We start from the raw sequence: 24300 nt of genomic DNA, 5'->3' as shown, positions 1-24300 counted from the left end.
AGGCATATCTTATTAGGGGCGCAATAGATACTGCCTACAGGAAAATTAAAAGAGACCTTTGGAGAAAACAGAACCCCTTGCATTAATATCAAGAGCTCAGATGGAAACCCAGATCTAACCAAAGAAGAGAAAGCAGAAAGGTGGAAGGAGTATGTAGAGGATCTATACAAGGGCGATGTACTTGAGGACAGTATTACGGAAATGGGAGAGGATGTAGATGAAGATGAAATGGGAGTTATGATACTGTGTGAATAATTTGACAGAGCACTGAAAGACCTAAGTCGAAACAAGACCCCGGGAGTAGACAACATTCCATTAGAACTACTGACAGCGTTGGGGAGCCAGCCCTGACAAAATTCTACCATCTTGTGAGCAAGATGTATGAGACAGGTGAAATACCCACATACTTCAAGAAGAATATAATAACTCCAATCCCAAAGAAAGCAAGTGTTGACAGATGTGAAAATTACCAAACTATCAGTTTAATAACTCATGGCTGCAAAATATTAACGAAAATTCTTTACAGATGAATGGAAAAACTGGTAGAAGCCGACCTGGGGGGAAGATCAGTTTGGATTCCATAGAAATGGTGGAACACATGAAGCAATACTGACCCTACGACTTATCTTAAAAGATAGATTAAGGAAAGGCAAACCTACGTTTCTAGCACTTGTAGAATTAGAGACAACTTTTGACAATGTTGACTGGAATACTCCTTTTCAAATTCTGAAGGTGGCAGGGGTAAAATGCAGGGAGTGAAAGGCTATTTACAATTTGTACAGAAAACAGATCGCAGTTATAAGAGTTGAGGGCCATCAAAGGGAAGCAGTGGTTGGTAAGGGAGTGAGACAGGGTTTAGCCTCTCTCAAATATTACTCAATCTGTATATTGAGCAAGCAGTAAAGGACACAAAGAAAAATTTGGAGTAGGAATTAAAATCCATGGAGAAGAAATAAAAACTTTGAGGTTTGCCGATGACATTGTAATTCTGTTAGAGACAGCAAAGGACTTGGAAGAGCAGTTGAACGGAATGGACAGTGTCTTGAAAGGAGGATATAAGATAAACATCAACAAAAGCAAAATGAAGATAATGAAATGTAGTCAAATTAAGTTGGGTGATGCTGAGGGAATTAGATTAGGAAATGAGACACTTAAAGTAGTAGATGAATTTTGGTATTTGGGGAGCAAAATAACTGATGATGGTCGAAGTAGAGAGGATATAAAATGTAGACTGGCAATGGCAAGGAAAGCGTTTCTGAAGAAGAGAAATTTGTTAGCATCAAGAATTGATTTAAGTGTCAGGAAGTCGTTTCTGGAAGTATTTGTATGGAGTGTAGCCATGTATGGAAGTGAAATGTGTACGATAAATAGTTTGGGCAAGAACAGAATAGAAGCTTTCGAAATGTGGTGCTACAGAAGAATGCTGAAGAGTAGATGGGTAGATCGCATAACTAATGAGGAGGTACTGAATAGAATTAGGGAGAAGAGAAATTTGTGGTACATCATGACTAGAAGCAGGGATCAAAGGATCACCAGTTTAGTATTGGATGGCAGCGTGGAGGGTAAAAATCATAGAGGGAGACCAAGAGATGAATACACTAAGCAGATTCAGGATGATTTAGGTTGCAGTAGGTACTGGGAGATGAAGAAGCTTGCACAGGATAGAGTAGCATGGAGAGCTGCATCAAACCAGTCTCTGGACTGAAGACCACAACAACAACAACAACAACAACGTGCAGGTTGGGCACAGTCTTATTTGAGATGCCATTACATGCTGTTCTTCCCATACTACTGTATTTTGATCATGAATTGTTGTAAGCGTGCACTGTAGTTTTTGTGTGATGTAATTGAATTGGGCATTTTTTTAATACTTACATAATTGGTGTATTATTTCTGGTCTGCCTGAAGGTAGCCATAACTGCTAGCTTGCTCGATAACACGTACTAGGACAAAATTAGCTAATCACAAATGGAATTGAATAAAATGTGGCAGAGAGAGCAGCAAAGAGGAGATGGGGCATGGAAAGGGGGAGGGGGGAGACATGCTGATGGGCATGACCAAGCAGGTGGGGGAGGAGGTGGGGAGTGTGGAGGAGGAGATGAACATATAGGGGGGAGGGGGGGGGGCAATGATGTGGGCAGAGAGACAGGGGAGCATGTGGTGGTAAATACAGCTTCATACACAAAAAGTCTTTCAAGAAGCTTCTAAATTCTGCTGTAAACACTTTTATCTTATTTATGTGGCAACTGTGTATAACCAAGCGAAGTGAACAGTTTTGTAATAAATGCAAGCTATATGCCAGGCTCAGTCAAATGAAAACAGGACAAATGGGAGGAGTTAATATAAACTGTTTGTTATTTCAAAAGTAACCTATGCTTGATTTGTGACTTTATGCGACGGCACACCTTACTGGTACCTCTGACAAAAAGAAAGCACTAAAATAACATTTTAAGGCATCTAAATTTCAAAAAAACGTCCCCCAGAAGTTCACAGTACCAGAACCTTTTTTGCAAATCAAGCACTGGCAGTAACTTTTAGTAGAGTTATCCCATTGTGAGATGAGAGGTTCAGTGCCCTCACAGAAAAATGTTTGCGGCTGCCCATGGAACCGTGATTGTACCAAGGCATGTGCCTCTTCATCTGAAACATATCGATGGTCATGAATCTCTTTCTTCAGTGCTCCAAAAATATCAAAATTTCGCAGGGAGAAATTGTGGCTTTTTGGTGGATCTTTAAAGGCTTCCGAGTGAAACTTCTGCAATGTAGTCAAAACAACATGCACAGCAGCCTGGGAAAGTTATGGTGACCATTTTCTCCGACAGCAAGAGCCCGCTGCTCGTAGACTTTCTGAAAAATGACCCCACAATTAGTACACAGCAGCATGTCAACACTTTTCAAAAGTTAAAGAGTGCTGCAAAGTCCAAACTTTCAGAAATGTTGATGGACAGTATAATTATCTTGGTGGATGATGTCTGCCCACGTGTTGCCAAATGCCAAATATATTTAGACTTTGCTGCATACATTTTTCTGGGAAATCCTTACACATCCTCCATACAATCCCAATCTCCTTGCCCCCCTCCCCCTTGCCCCCCTCCCCCCCCTCCCCCAATGTGATTTCCATATTTTTGGAACCCCAAAGAAAGTGATTTGTCACAATCGATTTGCTATGGACGAAGAGATGTACAATCACGGTTCCGAAGACAGTCGCAAACAATTTTCCATCTGTCTCATTTTCATTTGATTGCCCCATATGTTTTACACATCTGAGAGCAGAATTACTTCATGAGAATCTTTGGAAGCATACTATCAATAAAGAAAATATTCCAATACATCAGTTTGTTAATACTGTGTGTGGCTAAAATGAAGCATTCAAAAGGAAATAAATTGTGTTGTTTAAGAACATGTGTGTAATAGTGCTGAAATTTGATTTATATTATATTCACATTCACATATCAGTGTTGTATCTCTCCCTATTATAATGACTTCTTAATGCTGTTATTTAGCACCTGTGATAACATTTTAGAACCCTGAAGATGGAGTTGAAGTTCTAATAAACCAATATTCCATGCTGTAGGAATGTTCTCGTAGAATGCAAATACTTTTGGATTAAAAGAGATCACTCATTGAAAAGCAGAAGCGTTGAGTTATCAGTACGCATATGGGGGGGAAACAACTTGTTATCTTTTGGAGTTACATATTTGAGAGCTAAAATGCCCGCCCCCCCCCCCCCAACCACACACACACACACACACACACACACACACACACACACACTTATGTCCCTACATGGTGCCAGCTGGAATAACATTGGAAATGCTGCATTTCAGCAGGTGGACTGGTGGTGGTGTGGGGAGTGTCAGGTGGAGTGGTGAGAGGGATGCAGGGGTCAGGGAGAACGACTTTCATGTGGGCGACCAACAGCTCGGAGGAAGCAGTCAGTTTCCTGCCTAGGAATGTGACAGGGAGGGGTGGCTTGTAATGCACGATTGTAGAAGCCAGTAATGAATGCGACACTCCGTGAACATGATGTGGAGATGTGAAATGGAAAGAGGTGACAGGACTGGGAAGGGAAAATTTTAGGGCTACCGTATTTACTTGAATCTAAGCAGCACCTGAAAAATGAGACTCGAAATCAAGGAAAAAATTTTCCCAAATCTAAGCCGCACCTGAAATTTGAGACTCCAAATTCAAGGGGAGAGAAAAGTTTTAGATCTCACCTCCAAATCTAAATGAAGTTGATCCATTGTAACATGAGAGACAATTTAGGTCAAATGGATGAAGATAACAGCTACAGTAGTTTGGTTCGAGTTGTAAGCTCAGCATTTAAGCTTTACCAGGTAGCCATTGTTGTGCGTCAGGTGCTCCGTCCGTATTTATACGGGCACCCTTCCTTTTTCATGTGCTTTGTCTGGTTTGAATTGATTGCTTATTTTGCTTTGATCTGATAAGTGCCGTTTTCTTTGTTACAGGTGTTTGTGTCACTCTAAGCTGAAAATGCATTATTGTACTGTGTCATGCATTGTTTGTTGCATTCCGATAATCAGTGTTTACGACCTGTCGCTGCTCGCGGCACGGCTTGCTTTTGTGTGCGCTAACGCCGCTTACAATAAAAAAAAGAGAGGAATTGTCTCATTAGCGAAATAATGGCAAGAGACTGCTATTTAATAGACTGCATATGATAGAAGATCTTCTGAACGAGAGTTTAGAGAAAATTTTTCTCTGTTTGAAAATGTTTGCAGATTCCTCTTTAGTACATTACATTCTGCACAGAAATTAGTCATCTTAGATTTAAAAATCTAGTCTGTTGCCGTGCTCCATTTCTGACTGTATCATTATTTAGCATAAGATTAATACGAATATAAACATGACATGATATGTATATTCTTCCACATTTGCAGTTGTCTCACTCTAGTTTCGTAGTTTATTAGGCAGACAGGATTTAAATGAGATAGCAGCAAACATGAAAGAATACATGGCATAATGTTTGCATTCGTGTTATTCTTATGGTGACGTGAATACTGCATGTGATTCACAATTCGTAAAAGTTCCTATTAGCAACCATCTCTTGTCACAGGTAGGAAATAATTCAGAACGTAGAGTTGGCATCACAAACAGTCTTGCCAGTCGGGTTTTCGTAGCAGATTTTTAGTGATGACTTCAAATGCAGTGTGTGTTGTTGTTGTTGTTGTTGTTGTTGTTGTCTTTAGACTGCAGACTGGTTTGATGCAGCTCTCCACGCTTTTCTATCCTTTGCAATGCAGAGTAGCAACCGTTATAAAAAAAAGAATGAAAATAACTTAGAAGTTAAATGCTGAAATTTAAAACAAAATTTTATTAGGTTTGTAATACATCTTATACGAAATGTTTAAAATATCAGTCGTGATTCTGAACCACTGTTACTCGATTCTTTGTTGCTCATTTCTTCATACAGAGCATCGTCCTCTGTACCATCTAGTGCATTGGATATCGAACATTTTTTTAAATGCTTGTTGCGTAGTCTGATTTGGAACACACTTCCATGTATCATAAATCCATTGTCACACTTGCGCGTTTTACACATCCTGTTGGTGTCAGTTGTCTGTTGCTTTTTGAAAGCCAGTCTGTGTACATGCGTTTAAACTTGTCCTTAAATGGTTTATTCAAACAGACGTCAAGTGGTTGCAGAATTGACACCATCCCGCCTGGAATTACTGCCAAGTCTGTTTTGCTTTCCCCTAATTTTCGTTTTACTGCAGGTGTTGTATGGCCTGCGTAGGCATCTAATACCAACAGGCTGTGTAAACCAAGCATTGCGCCGGGACGACGATTCCACACATGTTTAATCTATTCCAGCATCATGTCCTCCGAAAACCACCCAGTACCGTTTGCTCGTACAATTACAGCTTTTGGAAACACTTCCGATTTCGGTAAAGTCTTTCGCTTGAAAACTATGAATAGGGTTTATTTACGTCCATCTGCTGTGCAAGCCAGCATGACGGACATCCGCTGTTTTTCACCCCCTGATGTAAGAACACTTGTCTTTCTTTCCTTTGGCATCAACCTTATAATTTGACGGCATGTCAAAATATAAGGGAGTTTGGTCAGCATTTCCTGTCTGACCAAGAAGGTATTGCTTTTCAGTGCACCGCCTGATTATGAAACGCTGAAATTCCACAAGTTTTTCTTTTTTCAGCAGCTTCTGTACAACTGAAGTTCGCCTCCGAAGTGAAAAACCCCAGTGCTTCATAAACAGATCAATCCATCCGCGACTAGCCTTAAAATTTTCGGTATTTTGTTCTCTAGCAATTTCGTGTGCCTTAGTTTTTAAATTTTTGGCATTCACAGGCAGGAATTTCTGACACTGTTGATTAACAAATTCATTTAAAATCACGTCTAGTGCATGATATTGGCCCCAGTTTGCCCCACTAAATGCTTTCTGCTACTTGAACATTCAAATAATTTGTTTCTCTGCAGTCGCCATCACCTGACGTTGCTCTCATCAATCCCGTATTGCAGACTTGCAGCACGATTAGAACTTCGTTCCCCAAAAGAAATTTCTCCCATCTTGAATTTGTACTATAATGAAAGTGCTTCATCATGGTTCACTAACACCAACAAGCACTTCACAAACTTCCACGAAGCAATAGGTGCCGCTGCTTGAAACCTTAATGAGCCCCAGCATAATCAACTTGTGTAACAATCGTAAAGCCTTGTGCATTGTTGGTATTTTTGTGTAAAGAAATTTATTATTGTTGCTACAAATATTTGAAAGGCTGCTACAATCGAAGACAAACAATACGGAATTTCTATTTACTTCTTTGGATAATGTACGAAAATGCAGTGGTCGAAACTCGGTGCAGAGAAAAATTCTACCTTTTCTTAAAATTTATTTACTGACATAGAGGTTTTGGCGCCAATATTTATCTTAGTGCCTGCAAAGCATGCCTGTGTAGCGCTACACATATTTGACGGAATAAGTCAGTTGTTGCGGCACCTACTAACATTTTTCAGAACTTCCAATTACTTTGCTCTCGATTCTAAGCTGCAGGTGGTTTTTTGGATTACAAAAACTGGAAAAAAAGTGCAGCTTAGATTCGAGTAAATACGGTAGGGTTTGTAGCGACAGTGGGTTACCGCAGATTGATGCCAGGACAGTTATGGGAGCATAGTTCAGAAAAGCTGGTAGTGGAGGGAATGATCCAGATGGCCTGGGTATTAAGCAGTCATTGAAATTAAGCATGTTGTGCTTCTAGGTGGTCAGCTTGGTTCTTGGCCACAGTTTGGTAGTGGCCATTCATTCTCCTGGACAGTCAGTTAGCAGTCATACTGACATAAAGTGCTGTGCTGTTTGCAGCAGAGTTGGTATATCACACGCCACTTTCACAGGTGGCCCAGTCTCTGTAGGGGTAGCATAAGCCTGTAGCAGGACTGGAGGAGGAGGTGCTGAGTGAGTGGATTGGGCAGGTCTTGCACCTGGGTCTGCCACAGGGGTCATATCCCGGCGACAAGGGACTGGGAGTGTGGGAGTGGTATAGGGATGGATTAGTAGGTTGTGTAGGTTTGGTGGGTGATGGGGGAACACTTCAGGAGGAAGGGCTAGGGCAGGATAGCCCTCATTTCAGGGCAGGCTGAGAGATAATCAAAGCCATGGGGAAGGATGTAGTCCATGGTGATATTTGGTGACCGGGTGGGGGTCTCCTTCACAGCTGATTCTTCTTGTCTGGGGGGAGGGCGGGGGAGGGGGGGGGAATTGGGGTGTGTGGATTAGGTTCAGGGGGTGGGGAATGTATTGCCTGTATGTGAAGGCTTTTGTGAGGCGCCTTCAGCATACACGGCAAGCGAGTTCTCGTTACTGCAGATAAGCTGTCCACTGGTGACTGCGCTGTATGGGGGATGACCAGTCCACCTGATCAGAATACAGCATTGGCACTTTTAGTCCATCCAGCACTGTGTAGGGAGCATAGGTGTGTGTGTGTGTGTGTGTGTGTGTGTGTGTGTGTGTGTGTGTTTTACTGTAACTTGTCAGAGATAACTCCTAAAGCTAGCAGGTTTTCGCCTGTTGACAAAACAGCGCTTCTGCTTAAGGATGACTTCTTTTTTGACAACTCGACACTTCTACCCTTTGCCGAGTGGTCTCCTTTAACCCAGAACCAATGTTACAAATAATTGGTATATTTTTTGACTAATAATATTATATATTTAATTTGTTGATATGTCAGCTTGTGCTACTGTTTGGGAAGTACACTTGTTTATTTGCTAAAAGTAGAGCATACTGTATAAGGTGTTACAACAGTGAATGGCACATACCAAATGGAAGTCATCCATAAATTGGCTGGTAGACGTATAAATATTGTACTGACATGTCATATGCAGTGTGCTTACAATAATTAAAATTGTCTTAGATATATGGTGTGGTAATTACATAACAAATTAGAAGACTGAGTTGATGGGCAGTACTTAGCACCAGGAGGTGAACTGTGTGGTACTACCAAAACTCACATATAAAAGTGAGAGAGAGAGACACACTGCCGAGCTTTCAAAACTAGTAGACCTTTCATTAAGGAGGGGAGAGGTTTAGGCTGGGGGATGCTGAAAAGGAAGGGCAGATCACTACTGAGACACCAGAATGGGACAGCCCCACACATAGTGAGAGCAATAGTAGACAAAGGAAACAAATAAAATATTAATCTAAATTTTGTTTCTGTGTCAGATTGAGTAATTCATTTAAAATACTTCACCACATTTCACATCAATTTTTTATTCTTTCATAACCATTCCATAATGTCAGAATATACACTTTTTCTAGTTTTCTCTAGGATTGGGGCAGTTATTTGTTTATTTATCATATGATGATACAGAGCTTGGACCAAATACATAATTTTAAGAGTATACAGTGAAAGGAATGAAAAGCAGAATACAGGTACAGAATCAAATGTCCAAAGTGTTATGCTAAATTATGTACACATTACACAAGTTCTTAATTTCTAAGTCCAGTGTGTTGACCCAGTTGAGTGCTTCAGGTGATGCACGGTGGATATCATTTATTGATCCCTTGAAGGCTCGTTTCAGGCATTCACCAACAATGTGATTTATTGTTTGTAGGACAACTCCACAGTCACAATGTGGAGATGTTTCCCAGCCCCATTTGTGCTTTAGATATCCGCAGTTCCCTTCTCCTGTTCGGATGCGGTTGATGATTCTCCACTGGCGTCTGGGGAGTGTGAAACTTGGAACTTGCATGGAAGGCTTTTCAACCAGATGACTGTTGAACACTGATGATTCTTCCCACTGACTTCTCCATACTTCGTTGATGTTAAAGTTGGAGGCTTCAAGATGTTGTGCAGTTTGCCAATGTCGTTTTCTTGACTTCAGACGCTGATGTTCCCCTATTAATATATCACTGTGTACGAGTGGCTGGGGGTTCTTCTGAATGTTTCTCCAAATCTTCAGGAGAGCATCTGATCTTCGTAGAGCTGGAGGTTGGATATTCCTTAAAACTGGTAGCCGTGCAGTCTGAGTGCTAATTATGCAGCCTGTGATGAGTCGCATTGTCTGGTTGAGTTGCACATCTATCTTGCTACAGTGAGCACTGTTCATCCAAGTTGGACAACAGTATTCAGCAACAGAGTATGATAGTGCCAAAGCAGTTGATCTTAGGGTTTAAGCACTGCAACCCCAGGAGGTACCAACAAGCTTCTGAATGATATTACGGGTCTTTACTTTTGCGGCCACGTCTGAGAAATGTTGTCAGAAAGTTAGGGACCTATCGAGTGTTATTCTGAGGTACTTGTGTGTGCTGCAGTACTTTAAGGTTTGTCCTTGGAGTTTAACGTCTGGTTTATAGTCAGAGTGTCTGTTCCGTAGGTGGAATGCTGAAGTAAAAGTTTTCTGAGGGTTTAGGCGGAGGCACCATTTCCTGAAGTATGTGTCCAGGATTTCCATGTCAGCAGTTAATGTTTTTTCAACAGTGGTGAAACTGGAGCTCTGGGTTACCAAACAGGTGTCATCAGCATATATGAATTTCCTTGAGGTTGTGACTGGCAGATCATAAATGAATAAGTTGAAAAGGAGAGGGGCCAATACAGATCCTTGAGGTAGTCTGTCACTTACTTTGAAGACCTTGCTTCTGTCATTATCAGAGTAAATCTGGAAAAGTCTGTTGCTTAGCATGTTGCTAAGTAGGTTTGTGAGTTTCCGACACTGACTGATGCTCACAAATTTTAAGAGAAGGCCTTCTCACCATATAATGTCGTAGGCGGTGGGTAGATCCAAGAAAGCAGCTATGCTTACACATTTCTTCTCATATCCATTTTCAATATGGGTTGTTAATGCAAACACTTCGTCATTACAGCTTCTACCAGGCCTGAATCCAGCTTGTTCTATGGGTATTTGTTTATTAATTCTTTCATAGATCCTGTTGTAGATGAGCATTCAGTAGTTTGTAATGCTTAACAGGGCTATTGGGCAGTAACTTTCTACTTTAGTTGGGTCTTTGTTCAGTTTAAGAGTTGCTATTAGCTGGTTTTTCTTGAATAATGGTAGGAGATTTCCAGTGGAAAGAATGTCTGAGAAGAAGTTAGGGGGAGCAAGGTTACTCGCATCTGTAACATACTCTAAGTCACATGTGCCTCTTGGGTGGTGCTAAATGAGTAACAACGTGAGCAGTGAAAACGATATTTTCACAATTACAGCAAAAATTGATAGTGTGACAATAATCGATGTCTACGAGCCTCCCGGAGTAAACTGGCCTACTCCTCCTCTACTGTCTCAGCAACATCCATCTCTATTCCTGGGCGACTTCAACAGCCATCATAATCTATGGGGATATTGTGAAAACGACAGTAATGGTGAAACTCTTTGTGAATGGATGGAAGCCGAAAACTGGAAGTAATTTTTGATGCCAAGGATCCACCTACCTTTCATTTAGGATGTTGGAACAGAGGATATACACCTGATCTGTGCTTCCCAACTCAGCTTCACAGCACCCATACCCAGATACGCCACTCAATACTTAAAGATTTCCTCCACAGTCAGCACAGACCTATTATTCTAGAGACTGGAATATGTGTACCCCTTGTGCAGTTGCATCCGAAACTGAGGTGGAATTTCGAGAAAGCTAACTGGACTGAATTCAGAAAACAAACAGATAACAATATCAGATGGGTAAAGCCAAAACACACTAACTACAGTCGGTTTATAGGCATAATTAAAGGACCAGCCAGACGATTTATCAATAGAGGCTATTGTAAAGAATATACACCTGGCTGAAATGAGGACAGTAAAAAATTTCTTGAAGAATATGAAGAAAATCCAACTGTTAACAAAGCTACGGACCTTCTGCAGTCACTTGATGAGAATAGGAAGATCTGACATGAAACCATAGAATCATTCAACCACACACATTCAAGTCGAAAAGCTTGATCTGTTATAGGGGCAGTGGAACTGTTTGTGAGACTGTATGTGTATGTCAGCATTGTAAGGAAAAGATAGATTGCTACTTACCGTAAAGGTGACGCGTTAAGTTGCAGACAGGCACAATTAAAAGGCACTTACACATTATCTTGCACCCACAGTCCTTGTCAGAAAAAGAAAGAGAAAAACACACACACACACACACACACACACACATTCTTCATTCATTCATTCATACAAGCCAGCACACCTCATGCACACATTGGCAGACATTAGCACTCTGGTCCGAGCTGCTATAGGTGGCGGTCGTGTGTGTGTGTGTGTGTGTGTGTGTGTGTGTGTGTGTGTGTTTTTCTCCATTCTCTCTCTCTCTCTCTCTCTCTCTCTCTCTTTTAAATATGAAGTCTATGCCTGAAAGCTAATGTGTAAGTGTCTGCCTGCCTGCAGCTTAACGTGTCATCTTTATAGTAAATAGCACTATATCTTTAACTTGTAATGTTCTTATTCCAACTGGAGTTCCCATTGTTTTTATATGTCTGTGTGTAGTGATTAGTCAGCTCGTTAGTTACTTAGTTTAATTTGTCTGTTACCTCTGAGAAAGGCTGTAGCACAAATGGTTAGTGATAATTTCAGTTTTGTGTACAAAAGAGTTCTAAATACAAAAATTATTTTATATCTGACAGCTACTTTCTAATGTCTTGCTAGTTGATTGCAAAGTAGTTTGTATGATGTACTCTAGTACTACGTTAATTATCATTATTTAAGGGGAGTTGGAACACCCTATCCTGACAATGTTAAATTTAACGTCTTGGCTTTCCTGTATTTCAGGAACCACTGTAGCCATTGACATGAAACTTTTACTGGACATTAAATTGTATGTACTGAGTCTACTGAAGTACAATAATTGCATTTCAGCCACTGCTTTTGGAAATACAATTTTTTAATTATACGGTTAAAATTTTGTGTACTTTTTTGTACATTATCCTAAATAATTTTAATTATGCATATTATTATGTTCTTCTTTTAGTTCAGTAGACTCAGGATATGTATGTTATTACTCCCTCAAAATTTGAATCTCTACTCAAAGTGGTTTCTGAGATTTAGGGAAAAATGCAACAGAAAATGTAAATTTTCAGGAACGGCTTCTAAAGTTTCAAAAGACTGTAACTCACTTAATATGTCTTAATTTTTTATTTTTAGTCACTCAGAAACACCCTCCATCATACTGTATATCATTGTCTTGACCTTTTCCAAGTTTTTTCTTCTTTACTTCTTTCTAGACTCCAACTGTGCTGCATACTCTGCTTTATCAATGCGAACCTTGTCCATCCGTTCAAGTTCTCTGATGCAGTTAGCTCCAGGATTAATTCCCATATGCTGTAGCACTTTCACTCTACCAATGCTGCCATCATTGAAAGCAATAAAAGCATTACTGACTCTCACTTTAGTGTCTTCATTCTAACAAAAACATTTTTTGGTAACCGAGTCCATATAAGATTATTGAACGACTACTTGGGATTTTGGGTCTGACCATGAAGACAGTTCTTCAGTAATTCAGGATTTGCCAGGTCTCTGTAAATAGGTTTTATGATATCTATGAATGCTTCTGGGATGGGATGTTTATGGCTGTATGTACTGTTTGAGTACTGGGCATTGTTGTAATTGCACCATGAATCTGGTTTTGGGGGGCAAAGGTGGTGTACTGGTTTTTCATCAGTTGACAATCTTTGGAAGAAGGTGGCCCATACTGCCTGCTTCATTTTCAACAAATCCTCAGTATTATTTCTAATGGCCATTCCATAATGCTGCTGTAGTTCATCAATCATTTTGTCTGGCAGCCTGCCTCTTATGGTTTTCCCATTTTTCTTGTCTCTCAAACTTTGTTTCAACTTCCTTGACGTGGTGCCCATCCTCTTCTGGACATAACCTTTATAACACAGCAATCCACAGCCTTCTGTAAAAAACATTGCCGATTTTATTAGATCTTGAAGTAAAGCAAGTAAAAATTTTAACATTTTCAACTGGTGTAGATAATTACAATTTTAAATCATCATTAGCACCTAAACAAGTTGAAGATTGGCTTAGAAAATCATTTGACAGAGAAGCACCATGTAAGGCAACAATAACTGGTGTAGTGAATTTAAGAGAGTGCTTTTTTTAGTGATGAATTTTGTGAAGGACATCAAAGGATGCTGTTACTAATAAAAATATTACTGCTGTCTGAATAGTGCATGAAGAAGATAAACTGACAATTTATATATGTATGTATTGCTATTTGAACAGTGCTTGAAGAAGAGCAACTTTTTTTTTTGGGGGGGGGGGGTTGACACTCGACATTTGTACAAGCCAAATTCCAAAACATTTTACACTGACAATTAGACATGAGTAAACTTTGTTGTGGATGGATTCCATGTAAAATGAAAATGCATTGATTAGAGCAAAAAGCTCTGGAAAAATTCCAAGGGGCCACTTCAAATTGGTTTGGAATATTGCCACACGTGACGAATTTTGGATTTATTGTTGTGATCCTGAAAAGAAGAGTGTCACCTCAGTAGATCTTTTGAACAGAACTAAGGCCACAAAAGTCCGATGAATTCAGTGCCGATAAGAAGATAGTTGCTAGGTGCTTTTTTTCCCTTTTTTTGTGAAGTGGGCCATATTGCTACTATTGTTACAAGATAGACATACTGTTACTGCTGATTGGTACACGTCTGTTTACACACAAGTTTTTGAAAAAGTTGGCGGAAAAATACTCAAAAGAAAAAATAATTTTCCATCATGACAAAACATTGTCATATGTATCAAAACCAACGACGTTACTTTTTCATCGTCAGATGAAAAAAGTGGAACATTGTAGAAACCTTGTTTTTGAAGTCCCTCAGAAATAATGGCATAAAATGCAAAATGTATTGGTGCTAAAGGGGAATACTTTGAAAAACAATCAAATCATCTATGTATTTTTTTAAAACTGATTCTTGTTTGATTTTCTAAAGATTTTTGGTGTTACCCTCATATGTGCCTGTCAGTTGCTCAACACCTTCATTAATTTTGTCTCTAATGACTTTGTCTTTGAAGGAATGTCAAAACACTAATCCTCCTCCTCCTTTTTAGCCTCAGTTTCTTACAGATGTACATAGATAATTTGGTAAGCTATGTTGAGCAACATTATGAGATAGATTGTGTTTGTACATTCTTCTTTAATGTAATCTTTATCTTATCATCAGTGACAAAGGCCTTTTCTTCCATTAATACATGGAAATAACTTTTTAGTATAGTCACCAATATCTAATTTCTTTATGACTGAAAGAACACAATTAAGTATTAGTTCTTACAGTTTAGATTAGAGATCAGAATCACTTTTTTAATGTGTCACACCAACAGTTTCAATGACAAATATTGGTGTAAGTATTAAATTAAACTTGACCCTCACCCCTCATCTGTCTAGTCTTATTTTAGTTGTATACATTGTTTAGCATCATTTTGAAACATACCGATTACATGAATTTCTCTTCTCCAGGACTTGTGCGATACTTAGCTGCTGGCAAGAGCACGAAAGAGAAGCACAGAAGCAATTTGGTGCAGAGTGGATTAAAGCATTCTTAACAAAACCATCAGGTGTAAAAACACGAGAAAATCTTATTGAGGCATATCGCATGTTATGGTCAGATTGCAGTTCTGCAGAAGGTAATTACTTAAGGAAAAATGTTCACTGCAATTCAGTAAGGTGTGGGATATTGTAACACTTCTGCTTTTCATACAACAGTAAACATTTTCGTGTTTGTTCAATAACACAGGACATATTTTTGAAAAAGAAAATGCTGGTCATGCATTCAAGTAGCACTTTCTGTCATCTACTTAATTTTACCATAGTCGGACACAAAAGAAAGTTCAAGAATGCCCATCACGAGCTCTCATGCACCCTGATGCTATGAGCTCCAAACACTCTTAAAAGTGCTACCAGAAGTGCTGTGGGAGTAGTAACGTGTATCAGGATGGACAGTCACTAAGTCAATGTGTTTACAAAATGAATATAATCGAAGGAAACATTCCACGTGGGAAAAATTATATATAAAAACAAAGATGAGGTGACTTACCGAACAAAAGCGCTGGCAGGTCGATAGACACACAAACAAACACAAACACACACACAAAATTCAAGCTTTCGCAACAAACTGTTGCCTCATCAGGAAAGAGGGAAGGAGAGGGAAAGACGAAAGGATGTGGGTTTTAAGGGAGAGGGTAAGGAGTCATTCCAATCCCGGGAGCGGAAAGACTTACCTTAGGGGGAAAAAAGGACGGGTATACACTCGCACAAACACACATATCCATCCACACATATACAGACACAAGCAGTTTGATGTCTGCTTGTGTCTGTATATGTGTGGATGGATACGTGTGCCCGTGCGAGTGTATACCCGTCCTTTTTTCCCCCTAAGGTAAGTCTTTCCGCTCCCGGGATTGGAATGACTCCTTACCCTCTCCCTTAAAACCCACATCCTTTCGTCTTTCCCTCTCCTTCCCTCTTTCCTGATGAGGCAACAGTTTGTTGCGAAAGCTTGAATTTTGTGTGTGTGTTTGTGTTTGTTTGTGTGTCTATCGACCTGCCAGCGCTTTTGTTCGGTAAGTCACCTCATCTTTGTTTTTATATATAATTTTTCCCACGTGGAATGTTTCCTTCGATTATATTCATTTTGTAAACACAAGTGAAAAGTCACTTGAGACAACTCAAAATTTTGAGAGAGAATAAATGGACAGTGCTTGACCAATAGACACATGTGAAAGTAACATAACATCGTCCTAGTATTAGCAGTAGCTGCTTAGTGCTCTGAAAGTTTTCTTCCTGCACTTCATGTTCCAAGCTTTAGACAGTATGTTGGCCCTCCCGTAAATTAGAGAGATGCTGGTGTCTGTGCAGAGAGATGGCATATTGGCCGATACGAAATATTTATCATCTTATTTTTCGAAAACTGTTTGGTGAAAAAATTTAATTTTCGCCCATATTACAGTCCGAAATCTTCACTCGATAAAGAATTGAATTTCTTTTTGTTATCCATCATGCATACTGTGTGGCATCAAATTAAGTAAAACATTGCTCGAAATTTTAAAGAGTTCGTAGAGGTACAAATGCATTATGTATGCTTTGCATATGGTTAATTTTAGCTCATACATTGCAGTGAATGAAGAGATATCAAAATTTTCTGGACGGTTATGTCCGACAAGCCCGTTGTTTCAATGAAAGTTTATTGTGTTAAATTAAAGGCCAGTCTAATTGTGGTCTCCTTTGAAACAAAGGAACTTGAAGGTTATCATAGCAGACACTCCTCTATTGTGGATTGAAACTAGTTCACTTATCCGTCTAACACAAATTACTTAATGAACTACTAATAATTCCCCTAGAATTTAATCATTTAAGTTCATTGTTGGAACTATCTGCAGTCTCAGCATAACTCACAATATCAGTGATATTTAATATCTCTATAACTTCTGTGCGTTTCATTAGTACAGCCAATCTACCATTAGAGATGCTATTCAACGTGTGCTGGCTGCCACACAAAACTCGACACACTCCCACCAAACTGAACTGCCAAACTGTTCTTACCACACAACTGGCCACAATGGTTTCCAATGCTAACTGCCCGCTGGCCACAGCTAATTGCACTCCTGGGTTCCTGTTCTTCTATACACTCATCTCCCTAGCCTCTACCGAGCGAGGTGGCGCAGTGGCTAGCACACTGGACTCGTGTTCAGGAGGATGACGGTTCAATCCCGCGTCCGGCCAACCTGATTTAGGTTTTCCGTGATTTCCCTAAATCACTCCAGGCAAATGCCTGGACGGTTCCTTTGAAATGGCACGGCCGACTTCCTTCTCCGTCCTTCCCTAATCCGACGAGACCAATGACCTCGCTGTTTGGTCTCTTCCTCCAAACCGACCCCAACCCTAGCCTCTGATGTCACAAATTGACAGCAGAATGTTTCTCACAAGTACAATGTAAATTATTCATCACTTTATTGTTTGCGTAACAGGCAGATCTGAATTCTTGCAATGATGTAAGTTATTCATAATTCATTAATATAATGTATGGTGCTCTGCCCAGTTAAAGTCAATGCCTGTAACAAGAGCCTGTCAGTGACATTGTGTTTGTCAGAAACAGATTAATATTAATGAAAATACACATTTTGTAAGCACCAGCACACTCATTGCAGTATCAGTTCCGAAGTGATTGCTCCAGAGACAGTGCATTGTCGTCAGCAGTTCTGTCCGCTTCCTGTACGGTTGAATGTTTTAGCAAGTTAGCATCAGCATGTATGTGCGGTGCACGATTTACTGTTTGCCCCTAAAACATGTTCCTTGATGTTCCACAGTAAGAACATTCATTGTAAGACATTCGCGTCCATTCGACACGGCCATTAGCTGATCTTGAACGTGTTACTACTTCTTCTCTTGTTTATAAGTAGCTAGTACATAGCCACTATATTTGTTAACATGAGTAGGTTTGACAAAATGTATTAGAAGTATCACTCTGATGAAAAGAGGGAATGAAGGTTTAAAATCAGATTAGTCACTCTTTCCTTTCTTGTAGTAAAAATTATTTTTGGAAACATGCCCTATGACTCCATTTTATACTTACTAGAAATAAAGAAACTGAATTCTACACCAATATCTGAAATGTAATCTTTCGCATTCACAGTTACACGTTTGTCAGATGATGCTATCAGTAGCTTCTCAGCCGAAGATGAAGATGAAGATGACCATCATACAAGTGATGCAGCATTTGAAGCAACTACTGTACCTTCAGAATTGTGGCCAGTCATGGAAGTACTGTCGCTTCGCTTGGGGATGGCAGCTCTTGCTGTGTTGTTGCAGAACCCAGACAAAAAGTCGGAGGAGGACAGCAAGGTGGTCGATGAAGCTGCTAAATTTTTCTCTCGGTTGCCCAGCACCCCCCTGAAGCTTGCAGCAATCTACCTGACAGCAAAGCACACAAAGTTACAGGTAAATGAAATTACAGGTATTTTCCCACTGTATGCCTTATCCTCGTAAGCACATTCATTTGCAGCTTGATTGGTAATAAAATAGAAGGCTAAGTGTTGTATAGAATAAATTCACATTTTAAAGGTGTCAAATATCATAAAAAGGATAGATTGCTGCTCATCATATAGTGGAGATGTTGAGTGACAGACAGCCCTGATGAAGCAATTTTAGAAAATTCTGGAAGCTCGAGATTCAGCTACTTATTCAAATTTGTCTTTTAATTTTACACAGAATGATTTCAAGTTAGTGGTTCTTACCATGAAGATTAAAACATTTATTGCCATTAAAAAGACAAGGAGATTTTTTTATATGTTGCATATGTAAGCCAGTTGTCAACTTGGCCAACGAAATAGTTTTGTTTATTTGGTTCTTCATATTACTCATAATATGTGTATTTTGTTCAAATGTAGAAACTGGAATAAAATACTTTTATGAAGTTTATGTTTTAGGATGTTTTATTACCAACAGAAATTCATCCAGAGTTGGTAAATGTTTAAAAGAACTCTGATCCTGTGCTTCCAGCAGTTAAGAAATGGTAGCTAAATTCAAACATATAATACCCATTGTAGATAGTCCATCTAAAGAATGTCTAAAAACATCATGAGAGTGAAGAAAAGAAATTTTTGAATGTTTAACACCAAAGGTGCTAATTATTTATTGATACACTAGTTTTGGGCTTTGCCCATTTTCACAAGGGCTTTGGCCGTTTCACAAACCATGCATTTTGTGCTTGGTATAGGTTTGGTTTGGGCAGTTCTGTTTATGTCATCTCACTTAAACATAACTCAAACAATGGAAATTTCAGGATGGAATAACAATAATATTATGAAAATGATAGATTGCTCCTCAGGTGTATAGAGGAGGCATCGAGTCAAAGACAGGCATAATGAAACATTTAAACTTGCAGACAAAAGGCCTTCTTCAGAGCTGCAATACGTGACACACTGAAAACCTTTATATCGTGAGAGTGCTTTATGTGGTATTGCACAACTGATAATTGATGGTTTATTAAATAGCTGGCAGTACCATTGGCATATTCAGTTCAGTGCATTTCACATGAAAAGTAATAGCTGGGTGGGTGCCAGATTTGTTAATTGCTGACCCCCCTCCCATTCAAGAAAGGAGGGGCGGGGGGGGGGGGGGGGGGGTAAATATGGAAATAAATTTCATCATAATGTTTGAATTATTTTAAAATTTTATGTACCAATATGTTACTCTGGATAGGAATCCTCCACACCAGAAACTAAACAGCAGTCAAAACAGCTTTGCTGCTAAATTTTATAATTTCTTCCTAGTTTCAACCATCACATTTTCCAAATTGGAAGATACTGAGACAAGTGATTGTGGAATACAAAATCAACAAAAATTTGCTCAACAATAGAAAGGCATCAGAGATTCTACACAGATTATGTGAAGGATCTTTTTCATCTTGTACTTGCAGTTTGTTGTAGGTTCCTGTAGCAACTAAAGGTACTAACCGATTGGAAAAAATGCAGACCATTTCTGTTTTGAAGGAGGGTTGTAAAGGCACATAGTTAATAAATGAGACATTGGTAACAAGTTCATGTAGTGTTGCAAACCACTTAAACAACTACTTTCTTTCTGTTACTGATAGCTGCGGGTTATCGGGTTCAGTAAACAGTACAATGGAATATCTGATACCAGTCTTACAAATAACTTCAGTGAAATGAAAATGATACTTGTGTCTCCCAATGAAGTAGCATCCATCAGTAAATCCTTAAAATCAAAGTATTCTAAAGGTTATGATAACATATCAGCAAAATTAATCAAAGCATCCTCATGCAAGTTGAGTTCTATTTTAAGTTATTTGTGTACTCAATCTCTTTATCAGCGGAACATTTCCAGACTGGCTAAAATATGCCAAACTTAAGTCTCTTTACAAGAAGGGGGATAAAGAGATACCGTGAAATGTTTGAAAAGGTTGTCTTCAAGTGTCTACTTAAGCATCTTACTGCAAATATTATATTGATCAGTTCACAGTTTGGATTCCTTGGGGGTTTCGATATAGAGGAGGCTATTTACACTTACAGTGAGAATGTCCTTAATTAATTAGATAACAAATTAAAGGCTAATGGCATTTTCTGTGACCTGTCAATGGTCTTTGACTGTGTGAACCACAGCATTCTCTTAAGTAAATTAGAATTTTATGGTGTCTCTGGCAATACTGCGAAATGGTCTTATCTATCTAACAGGAAACAAAGGGTGTCACTGTGAAATACCTGTGCAGTAAGCAGTTAGTCTTCATCTGATTGGAAATTAATTACATGTGGTGTTCCTTGAGGTTGCACCTTGGGTCTCTTGTATTTTCTTGTGTACATTAACGATCTCTTGTCTGTTACATTGCGAGATGCAAAGTTTGTTTTGGTTGCAGATGATGCAAACATTGCAATAAGTAGCAAGTTAAACACAGATTTAGAAATGGCTGCTTATCAAATTTTCACTAACATTAATAAATGGTTTGAAGCTAATTCACAGTCATTAAATTTTGAAAAGACACAGTTCAGAGCCTGTAAGAGATTTTCTTCCAGTATGTGTATAACATATGAAGAAATGCAGATTGAAGAAGTTGACAGTGATAAATTTCTGAGATTACAACTCGGTAATAAATTCAGTTGGGAAGAGCATACCATAGAATTGCTGAAGTGCCTAAACAAGTCTGTATTTGTAGTGAGAATGATGTCAGATGTAGGAGATATAAATATATTAAAAAATTGCATACTTTGTTTCCTTTTGTTCTGTTGTGTCTTATGGTATCATATTCTGGGGTAACTCGCCAAACTGAACAAAAGTTTTTAGCATGCAAATGCATGTAATAAGACTCATTTGTGGTGTAAATTTAAGAACATCATGTAGAAACCTGTTCAAGGCACTGTGTGTTTTGAGCACTGCTCCTCAGTATATTTATTACTTAATGAAATTTGTTGCAAGTAATATGTCTCTATTTCCAACCAATAGCTCAACTCATAGTATCAATGCTAGGAATAAGAGATAATCACTTAACTTGGTCCAAAAAGGGTCCAGTACTCAGGAACACACACTTTTAATAAATTGCCAGCAACTACTAAAAACTTGGTTTCATATAAATCACTGTTTAAATAGAGTTTGAAAGATTTTTGATAGGCATCTCCTACTCTATAGATGAATATCTTATCAGAGACTGCCGGCTGGTGTGGCCGAGTGGTTCTAGGCGCTTCAGTCTGGAACCGCACTGCTGCTGCTACAGTCGCAGGTTCGAATCCTGCCTCAGGCACGGATGTGTGTGATGTCTGGAGGTTAGTTAGGTTTAAGTAGTTCTAAGTTCTAGGGGACTGATGACCTCAGATGTTAAGTCCCATAGTGCTCAGAGCCATTTGAACCATTTAACAGAGACTTGTCAGGCCAGCTGAAATAAAAATGTCTATTAGATTTCAGTTTTGACAGCATCTGGCCACAACAGTTAATATTATGTATTTTGTGTATGATAAATTTATTAAAAGTGCGTAACTATGTTTCATTGTGACAGCGTATTAATTCCGTAAATGTTAGCCGTTCCACTTCACTGTAATGTATTCAGATATTTTGACAATCTCCTGGCAAATGATCAGGGTAGTAAGTATTATATTCAAATGTTTTATGTTATTAGTTTTAAATTTTCTGACTTGTTCCACACCCATAAGATTCATCTCATTTTTGGGTCTGTGGAACAAAAACTGAATCTAATCTAATCCAACCTGGGTCTCAAAAAGTGGGGATGTACCAAGTTCCGTGTGAATGCAGTACACCTGATAGCTGATACACAATCTGCGCAATTGAAGATTGATGTACAGAACACACCACAGCAAGTGTGCAATAACAGAACATTGCATTGGAAATGGACATAAAATTAATTTACAGCAAGCAAAAGTCTTGGTTACCACTGATAAATTTTTGGACTCCATTTTCAAAGAAACAATTGAAATCAGTGTGACATAATTTAATCAATAGGGACATTGGTGTCCAATTTAGCAAGACATGGGAGCCAATACTAAGCTCTACCAAAGCAGAACGTGACATCCGGGCACAAGATGTGACAGCCCGGTGGAAGGAAGTCAATCGAAGGCACCCCCCCCCCCCCACACACACACACACACAGTTGCAGCAACATGCCCTCACACCACCGAGCACAGCATCGGGCTAACGAGGCCCGAACTCTGTAGGTATAAATACTGCCAGCATGCAGCTGAACCATATTTCCATCAGCACCAACTGATGATGGTGGAACAGTTATTCACAGAAATATCATGGACCTTTGACGATTGGCTTCAGCTGTACAGCCGAGAACCTCAGAAGCAGCATATGCTCCGGGAAAGCCTCAGATCACATATATCTTTATAGTTATACTGCAAACGAAGATCTGGCGAAACTTGGCTTGGTTTATTTTTGTATGAGATCCAGAGCTCCTCGGACAATGGAGCCTAGGTTGATATTGTGTCCTTTATCTCAGAAGGCAATTGATAGATATTTGCACTGTCACTTAGTGAACAAAACAGACATTTACTCTGTAGTGGACCAGACTGGTGACCAATTTCAGCACTTCCTTGCAAGTAGGACTCAATGTGTCACTCTTAATAGAACAAGATCATCGAGCATAGAGTTAACTTTCAGTATACCCGGAGGGAGTGTTGTAGGATTGTTACTGTTTACAGTATATATAAATGATGTGGATATAGTTAAGAAGGTCCACCAGGCCATTTACGGATGCTGTTGTCTCTAGGAATGCTGCAATGCCGGAAGGCCGTGGCAAAATGCAGGAAGATCTGCTGAGAGTCAGTGTCACTGCTGGAAACAACAATCAGCCATCAGTCGGTTTGTAACCTCTGTTGGGCACGTGGATACCCCAGCATTGTACGTTGATGATTTTTGCATCTGGTGCAGCTCCCACTCGGTAACATCTGTGGAGCACCGGCTCCGAGGTGCCACCTGGCGGGCCTCTGCAAGGGCCGTCTCCCACAGCTTCCAGCTTTATCCGTCCAAAACTCGAATTACGCATTTTTGTCATCGACCCACAGACCGACCCAACCCAGAATTTTATTTGGGTGACCAGCTCCTCGATGTTGTATCACCGTCCAGTTTCTTGGGTGATATTTTTGATAAAAATCTGACGTGACTGCTCCATATTCACCACCTGAAGACTGCACGCATGCTGAAGCTTAACGCTCTCCACCTCCTGGCCCACACTTCTTGGGGTGCAGACTGTACCACACTTCTCCATCTTTACTGTGCTCTGGTTTTGTCCAGACTAGATTATGGTAGTCAGGTTTGTGGCTCAGTGACTCCTTCCACACTGCAAATACTGGACCCTGTTCACCATTGCGGGGTGTGTCTGGTTAATGGTGCCTTTCGCACTAGTACCGTTGACAGTCTCATTGCAGAAGCGGGGATTCCCCCTCTACAAATACGATGGAGCCAACTCTCGGTTTCTTTTGCAATCACAATTCACCAATTCCCTGGCCGTCCCATGTAATATGTCTTCTTTGCCAACAAGGGAAGTCTCTCTCCTGATAATGCCCGTGGGTGGGATTGCCTGTGGGAATGCGTCTCACTCCCCTCTGTCGGGATCTCTGTCTCCACTCACTGTAATGCGCCCCGTGTATCCCCCCCCCCCTGCCCCCCTCCCCTTCTATAGTGATGGTTCTAAGATGATAGGTAAGGCAGGACACACTTTCACATCTCCTACTGGTTTAGAACACCATTTATTGCCGGGATCGTGGTAGTGTGTTCTCAGCAGAGCTCCTAGCTATTCACAGGGCCCTCCATTTTGTTTCTCAGGCCTCCCTCCACAGTGTTTTAATTTGTACTGACTCAATGAGCAGCCAGCAGGCTATCAACCCAAACTA

Source organism: Schistocerca serialis, chromosome 9, assembly GCF_023864345.2.
Source record: "Schistocerca serialis cubense isolate TAMUIC-IGC-003099 chromosome 9, iqSchSeri2.2, whole genome shotgun sequence".
Classification (NCBI taxonomy): domain Eukaryota; kingdom Metazoa; phylum Arthropoda; class Insecta; order Orthoptera; family Acrididae; genus Schistocerca; species Schistocerca serialis.
The sequence above is the reverse complement of the archived record's forward strand: the minus strand, read 5'-3'. Positions refer to the sequence as shown.